General features: G+C 35.2%; 2 non-coding genes across 2 annotated transcripts; both read right to left on the minus strand.

Annotated features, from left to right (window-relative positions):
• Positions 1-5,045: 5,045 nt before the first annotated feature.
• On the minus strand, positions 5,046-5,119 carry TRNAW-CCA (transfer RNA tryptophan (anticodon CCA)). Its single transcript has one exon. It is a non-coding gene; the product is annotated as a tRNA-Trp (tRNA).
• A 126-nt stretch (positions 5,120-5,245) lies between these two features.
• On the minus strand, positions 5,246-5,319 carry TRNAP-UGG (transfer RNA proline (anticodon UGG)). The gene has a single exon. It is a non-coding gene; the product is annotated as a tRNA-Pro (tRNA).
• Between the last annotated feature and the right edge of the window lie 3,173 nt (positions 5,320-8,492).

The following is an 8,492-nucleotide window of genomic DNA, read 5'->3' on the forward strand; positions in this document are numbered from 1 at the left end:
CCTATAGGAATACGCAAGGAAATAATACAATTGGCCAAAATAGATAATGAGGGTCATCTCCATATCATTTTGCATTTCTCGACAAATATAATCTGTTTGGCTATTCTAAGTGGTTCTTTTTTTCTGGGTAAAGAGGAACTTGTTATTTTGAATTCTTGGGTTCAGGAATTCTTCTATAACTTAAATGACTTAGTAAAAGCTTTTTTTATTCTTTTAGTTACTGATTTTTTTGTTGGATTTCACTCCACCCGCGGTTGGGAACTACTAATTCGTTGGGTCTATAACGATCTTGGATGGGTTCCTAACGAGCTAATTTTCACTATTTTTGTTTGTAGTTTTCCTGTGATTCTAGATACATGTTTGAAATTTTGGGTCTTTTTTTGTTTAAACCGCCTATCTCCTTCGCTTGTAGTCATTTATCATTCAATTAGTGAAGCATAAACTCATTTGATCTCCTGATATTAATCAAAATTAGCATCCTTTTTCCTTTAGAAAGAAAGCCTTTTTCCATTTTAGCAAAATTCTTTTTTTCTATTTCTACCTGCTCAAGGTATTCATCATTCCAGTACAACTGTTGCAGTAGAATGACAACAGATTCGTGTATAGGGAACTAGATTAGCTTAGCTACCTATCTAATTTATTGTAGAAATTCCGGGATCTGTGATTGGACATGGAAAATAGAAATACTTTTTCTTGGGTAAAGGAACAGATGACTCGATTGATTTCTATATCGATCATGATATACGTAATAACTCGGACATCTATTTCAAATGCATATCCCATTTTTGCGCAGCAAGGTTATGAAAACCCACGAGAAGCAACTGGACGAATTGTATGTGCCAATTGCCAATTAGCGAATAAGCCTGTGGATATTGAAGTTCCCCAAGCAGTGCTTCCCGATACTGTATTTGAAGCAGTTCTTTGAATTCCTTATGATATGCAACTGAAACAAGTTCTTGCTAATGGGAAAAAGAGAGGGTTGAATGTGGGTGCTGTTCTTATTTTGCCCGAGGGATTCGAATTAGCGCCGCCCGACCGTATTTCTCCTTAGTTGAAAGAAAAGATAGGAAATATCTCTTTTCAGAGTTATCGTCCCAATAAAAAAAATATTCTTGTGATAGGCCCAGTTCCCGGTAAGAAATATAGTGAAATCGTCTTTCCCATTCTTTCCCCCGACCCTGCTATGAAGAAAGACGTTCATTTCTTAAAATATCCCATATATGTGGGGGGAAACCGAGGAAGGGGACAGATCTATCCTGATGGTAGCAAGAGTAACAATACGGTCTATAATGCAACGTCAACAGGTGTAGTAAGAAAAATACTGCGTAAAGAAAAGGAGGGATATGAAATATCCATAGTCGATGCATCGGATGGACGCCAAGTGATTGATCTTATACCTCCCGGTCCAGAACCTCTTGTTTCAGAGGGGGAATCGATTAAGCTTGATCAACCATTAACAAATAATCCTAATGTGGGAGGGTTTGGTCAGGGGGATGCAGAAATAGTGCTTCAGGATCCATTACGCGTTCAAGGCCTTTTGTTCTTCTTCGCATCCGTTATTTTGGCACAAGTTTTTTTGGTTCTCAAAAAGAAACAGTTTGAAAAGGTTCAATTGTACGAAATGAATTTCTAGGTCCCGGGATTTCTTACCATCAAGTTGGTAAAAAGCCGCGATTTATTGGCGATTGCTAGAATTCTCTATGATCCATTTTGGAAATCTTTTTTTTGTTTAGACTATTTTTTGTTTGCGAGATGTCTTGTCTGCAATTCCTTATTTCTATCATCTCATGCAAAACGAGGAGAATGCAAGGCAAGGGCGAGAACAATAAAAGGAACAAATCCTTTTAGGAGGCTTTTTTGCCTTTTTCTTGTGTCGATTCTTCTTGTATCGAAATATGAATCTTGTTTCTTCCTATTCGGCAAAGATTACTATTTCTTCTTTATTTGGGTCTGTCTCTTGAACCTCTTTTGCTTAGGTTCAGGCGATGTAGTGGACAAAAAGAGGGAAAGAAAATATGGCGGGGGACAAATTTTTTGTGACCAAATAGAATTGCTTGACTTGTTCAATTTAGAACTTACAGAAATTTTGCAAAAAAAAACGGATACTCTTCCATTGAAGGCTGTTTTTTATTTTTAGGCTAGTTGAGTAGTTTTAATTAAGGTTTTATTAGTTTATTACTCTAAATTAAATCAATGATTTACAAGAGACTTCCTCCGGGGAATAAAATATTGGATCCTCGATTGATCCTTTCTTTCTCCTCGCTTCATAAAAGTGAATTAATTTCATTGGCGAGGGGGTTATAAATCAACTGATGGATTACTTCACTAACATTATTAACAAACAAAATTAACAAACAAAACGAATAAATAGAGGGATTCTGACCATCAGAGCAAAGGCTTTCTCTTTGTTATTTTTACAAATCAAAATAGGAAACCCGTTTGTAGGTTATGGAATAGATTAAAAAAGTCGGGTTATAAGAGTAAGAGTTCCGCGGGTCCTTTCCGCTCTAATCAGATAAAAGGGGGTAAGGACCCGCTAAGTTCCTATTTTTTCATGTTTACAACCTGGTCCCTTCAATTACTATAGAGATGAACCCAATCCAGAATATGAACCGTAAAAGAAAACACATATTAAACCAATCACAGCAATACCGGTTACAGTACCTATCAGCCAAAGAGGAATTCTTCCAGTAGTATCGGCCATTTCCCCTACTTTCCTCCACATTTTATCAAGTGGTCATGCTAGAGACAAAAACAGTCATGGATAGTTACAAGGATGGTATCCTTCCAAATGGGGATAAGAGAATTCTTACTACTCTCTTTCTTTCTCTCAATTGAAGAAGTAATTGGAAAATAAAACAGCAAATACAAAAATGAGTAATAAACCCCAGTATAGACTAGTACGATTCAATTCAACATTTTGTTCATTCGGGTTTGATTGTGTCATAGTTCTATAGTTGGAATTTGGTTTATCGTTGGATGAACTGCATTGCTGATATTGATCCCAAGAAAAAAACAGTAGGTACAGCTAGTCCGTGAACAGCCAGCCATCGCACTGTAAAAATCGGATAGGTTCGATCTATGGTCATTGAGGGCCTCCTAAAAGGATCTACTAAATTCATCGAGTTGTTCTAAAGAATCAAAACGGTCGGTTATTAACGGAATTCCTTGTCGGCTTTCTGTGAAATACTCGTTTGGCCGAGGACTTCCAAACACGTCATAAGCTAAACCCGTACTGACAAATAACCAACCCGCAATGAATAGGGAAGGTATAGTAATGCTATGAATAACCCAGTATCGAATACTAGTAATAATATCAGCAAAAGAACGTTCTCCCGTGCTTCCAGACATGCTGAGCTCCCCAAATTTTTGTACATTCAAAAAAGGAATTGATTCCATAAAAGATGGGATCAACCAGTAAATAGAAAATTACTGATATTTCATCCTTGTGAGATTGTCAATTTTGTACCAAAGGTGTATTTTGAGTATACCAAATTAGTATAGCTATCCTTCCTATGGCACAGCAATCCTGTTTCGCTTGGTCTCGAAACAGAATTCTTTTTTTCTCTTCTTTGTTCCTTGTCTATAGGGTAAGCTATATGGTATTCAAGGCATCAATAGAAAACCTCAATTTTGAGGGTCCTACTTAATTTTCACCGGCTTCGGAATAGTAGAATAATTCGGAATAGGGCTCAAGATCTTGGGAAAATCTAAGTTAATGATCAACAGGTTTGGATAAAGAATTTAGGAAAGATATTCTTATACTGACACAATACAAAGAGAAGTAGATGCGAAAGCTATCCCTTCGAATCCAACCTTTCCCCTTAAAGAATTTAATTGGTTAGCATAATATAATATCTAATAAATAGAAAATCAAATAGTAGATAATCTGTTATGAAAGAGAGAAAACATTCTTTGAAGAATCAAGATTCGTAATCAACCCTTGCCTTGTTTACTAACTTTCTTGACCAAACTGCAAGCGTGGAACTTTGCCAGTTCTTAGGTTTCCGAAATAGTGTAATGGAAAAAGAAGTGCTTCGAATCGACTTTGATTGGGGTTCGAAAAAGGAATTAAAAAAAAGTAAATTCAGGAAAGATTTCCTTTTTTAGGAGACCCTCGAGGGGTCGTGGAATGCTTTTCTTCTCCTCTTATTCCATATGGAATACAATCAATTAAAATAAGAAGGAATAGGGGAATATTCGACTGTTCGCTCCAAAAAGAAGGTTAAATCATCCTATTGAAAAAGACCAAAATAGAAAGAACTTTTTCAAATTCAATTCTTTATTTTTCACTGGGGTTAGCTGATCTAGTTCTTAATATTATTACTTTACTCAATTGACAGATTACACAGCAAATCTCTTGATTCGGAATTAGGGACTCATGCCCCATCTGATGAATCCATTTTCTTTTACACTTCTGTATCTCACTCTATCTTGTTTTTTTAGTATTATCTAAAATAACCGATGAATTATGAATTTTCCATAACTTAGGTAAGTGCTTTACCAACATATGTAGTGTAGTAAAAAAAATGGAATTTAACCCTTTCATGCTTACTATAACTAGTTATTTCGGTTTTCTATTGGCTGCTTTAACTCTAACCCTAGCTCTATTTATTGGCTTGAACAAGATACGTCTTATTTGAAATGAATTGAATGAATAAGGCAGAAAAGAAAAAATCTCTCTTTTGGATTCCTGGTATTCTACGCACTAATTACCAATTCTTTTTTTCTTGGTCATTGAGATTCGTGGATAATTTAGACTACTATTTAGGGATAAATCGTACCTCTTTTTTTTATCCCCTCGAACAAATCGAAATGATTGAAGTTTTTCTATTTGGAATCGTCTTAGGCCTAATTCCTATTACTTTAGCGGGATTATTCGTGACTGTGTATTTGCAATACAGACGTGGGGATCAGTTGGATCTTTGATTGAGTAATATTTCTTTTTCGATTGCCCTCCTCTCTGGTCTGGAGGAGGTCAAATTGGAATTGCAATTTGTTTTGTTAAGTTATTTTGCCCTGCTTTGACATAAGATAGATGGAATCACGCTCCGTAGGATTTGAACCTACGACATCGGGTTTTGGAGACCCGCGTTCTACCGAACTGAACTAAGAGCGCTTTCAAAAATCAAATCCTTTTCTACTCCTAATGTGTCTCACGTACGTATAGTATCCACGAATTAAAGTTATACCCGCTTTAATCGACCTCCTCACTACTGCCTATAAAGAAGAAAGAAGTAATAGGTAGGGATGACAGGATTTGAACCTGTGACATTTTGTACCCAAAACAAACGCGCTACCAAGCTGCGCTACATCCCTTTTCCAAATTGTTGTACAATGTCATTGTACACAATTCCTATCTTGTTTTCCACATCCTAATTTTCTTGTCTTTTTCTATCTATAGAGAATCCTCGTCTCATTTCTTCTTTTTGGTCTCATATAATCAAGGAATGGTATATATCTAAATCCAATCTAATTTCACCTATAAAAGAAAGATTACTATTCCTTGGTAATCTATAGGAAGGGATTGTCTTTTTTGTTTTTAGTTCGGAATTTCGCCTAAACAAAAGAAATACAAATGATCTTGGGCAATAATATCTAATCATATACGTATTCCAATAAGGAAGGAGGATTTTCAATGCGGGATATAAAAACATATCTCTCTGTAGCACCCGTGCTAAGTACTCTATGGTTTGGGGCTTTAGCAGGTTTATTGATAGAAATTAATCGTTTATTTCCAGATGCTTTGTCATTCCCCTTTTTTTCATTCTAGTTGTTGCTATGTGAGGAATAGAGTTCTTCGTGACATGATAAAAAATTCCCACTTTTCAATCCCTTTTTAGTATAGGAAAGAAAAAGAAAGAAAAGATAGATTGGGTTGGACCTTAGAGTCATGAAAATTTTGGTAAATCTCATTTTTGAAAAAAGAAATTCAATTAAAAGCAGTATCCAAGCTAAGTCAGGCCTCAGAAATCAGAGCATAGAAAGAGGCTGGGTTGGCTACTAAAATGAAAGGATTTTGCTTCAAAGTCCTTGCTAATTTGACAAGGATTGTATTCCTTAATTATTTCTCTATTTTTTATTACTTAATTGAAAAATTTCCAAAAATTTTTATTCTAATGGATTTTCTTCTTCCTCTTCGGTTTAAAAAATAGAGGAATAAAAGAATAAGTAGAAGAATTAAGTTAAGTCAATCCAAAAAGGAAAGGAGGTTCATGGCCAAGGGGAAAGATGTTAGAATCAGAGTTATTTTGCAATGTGTGAGTTGTGTTCGAAAAGGGGCCAATGAGGAGTCGGCAGGGATTTCTAGATATAGTACTCAAAAGAATCGCCACAATACACCCGGACAATTAGAATTAAGAAAATTTTGTCGTTATTGTCGTAAGCATACGATTCATGCCGAAATAAAGAAATAGGAGCATCTTGTGTTCGATCTTTCCAAAGATCAAAAAGAATAAGAACTTCCTATTTAATATATAGAGCATAGATAGAATACAAAATACAAATCAACTTGTCTGATTTCCATTAGATATTATTTCATATGTATCGAGGGTATTCATCTAATATATGGACCAAAGAGAGACTATTTCTTCTGGATCCAAAATTAATAAAATAAACAAATCAATTTTTTTTCAATTTTAAAATAAGGAATAAATCATGTATACATCTAAACAACCCTTTCATAAATCCAAACAAACTTTTCATAAATCCAAGCAAACTTTTCGTAAATCCAAGCAAACTTTTCGTAAATTCAAACAACCTTTTCGCAAACCCAAACAACCTTTTCGTAGGCGTCCTCGGATTGGCCCGGGGGATCGAATTGATTATAGAAACATGAGTTTAATTAATCGATTTATTAGTGAACAAGGAAAAATATTATCGAGACGAATAAATAGATTAACCTTGAAACAACAACGATTAATTACTCTTGCTATAAAACAGGCTCGTATTTTATCTTTCTTACCATTTCGTAACTATGAGAATGAGAAACAATTTCAAGCCCAGTCAATTTCAATAATTACAGGTCCTAGACCCAGAAAAAATAGACATATTCCTCCATTAACACAAAAGTTCAATTCCAATCGAAACTTAAGAAACTCCAACCAGACTTTAAGAAACAACAATCGGAACTTAAGTTCCGATTGTTGATGTTTTATTTGAAAGGGCCAGACTATATATAAAGAAAGTAATCCAATTTAGATTCTTGGGTTTGTTATAAGAAAGAACAATGGGGAAGAAAAAATAGTTTTTTTATTTATTGCAACATGCCCGTTGATTCCTACCACTTAATCTTAATTTATTGTATCTTCCCGGAGTTACCTCTCCGGGAATTCTTTTTTAATTATTCCTGTATATTACTTTTTTATCCCTTTAATTGATAATCTTTATTTTATTGGAAATCGTGTAAAGATTATTTGGATTTAATACAACTACTTGTGCAAGGATTTTACGATTAAGAATCAATTCTTTCTTGTAAAGATTGTGTATTAATTTACTATAATTATCGAATACTTTATGTATCCGCGTTGCTGCATTTATCCGACTGATCCACAAATGCCGAAAATCCCTCTTTTGCCTGACTCTATCTCGATGAGAGGAAACAAACGCTCTTCTTACCTATTGAGTAATCATTCGATTAAGTCTTAAATGAGCCCCTCTAAAGTTTGAGGCAAATGAACGCATTTTTGCCCGTCGTCTCCGAGCTATATATCCTCGCGGAACTCTGGTCATTGAATCAAATTAACCTTAATGAATAACTAATGATTTCTCTTCTTTTAGCCATCCTTTTTCCCATTAATAACAAAACGAATTATTCCCATATATAAAATATTAGTTCCAATGGCTTTTGCTACTATAACCTTCCCAACCACAATTTTCTCTTCTACTCCCTTCAGTTATTTCGCACGATACTAAAAAATAGTGGGTTCCATCGTTTCTATGGTTCCCTTTTAAACGGCGAGGCCCTCTCTATACACCGGAGCCCTTTCTTTCATTTCATCAAAGGGTATTGTGAACTTGTATAGTTCACATTCTTTGGCTCTACCTATCCATTATAGAGTAAATAGCTCTTTTCACAATAAGAGTTATCCATACAGTGACGACATTTAATTATGAAAGTTGGCTAAGTAGCTGACCCTCTTAGTCCTTTTTTTAAAGATAAAGGAGCATAAGCCTTTATCTTTTTATTACTATTTCCTCCGCTTAATGAATAGACGTTTGCTACCAATGGGGGAATTGCTTCTTATTTCCAATCTAGATGATTGGATTTGCACAAAAGGAAACCAGAAATTCCATATACCGTAGAAATCTAGGATAGAGAAGCTCTATCCTATTCATTGGTACCGATCATGGATACTTCAAAAATTGTCTTATTTGTTTGAACCCATGATCCGAACGAGTCGCACATACACCCTAGCACATGTTCCTCGACGCTGAGGACATCCCTTAAGCGCGGCCGATTTTCTTACATTTCGTATTGGCTGTCTTGCGTT

Source organism: Oryza sativa, chromosome 12 (assembly GCF_034140825.1).
Source record: "Oryza sativa Japonica Group chromosome 12, ASM3414082v1".
Lineage (NCBI taxonomy): Eukaryota > Viridiplantae > Streptophyta > Magnoliopsida > Poales > Poaceae > Oryza > Oryza sativa.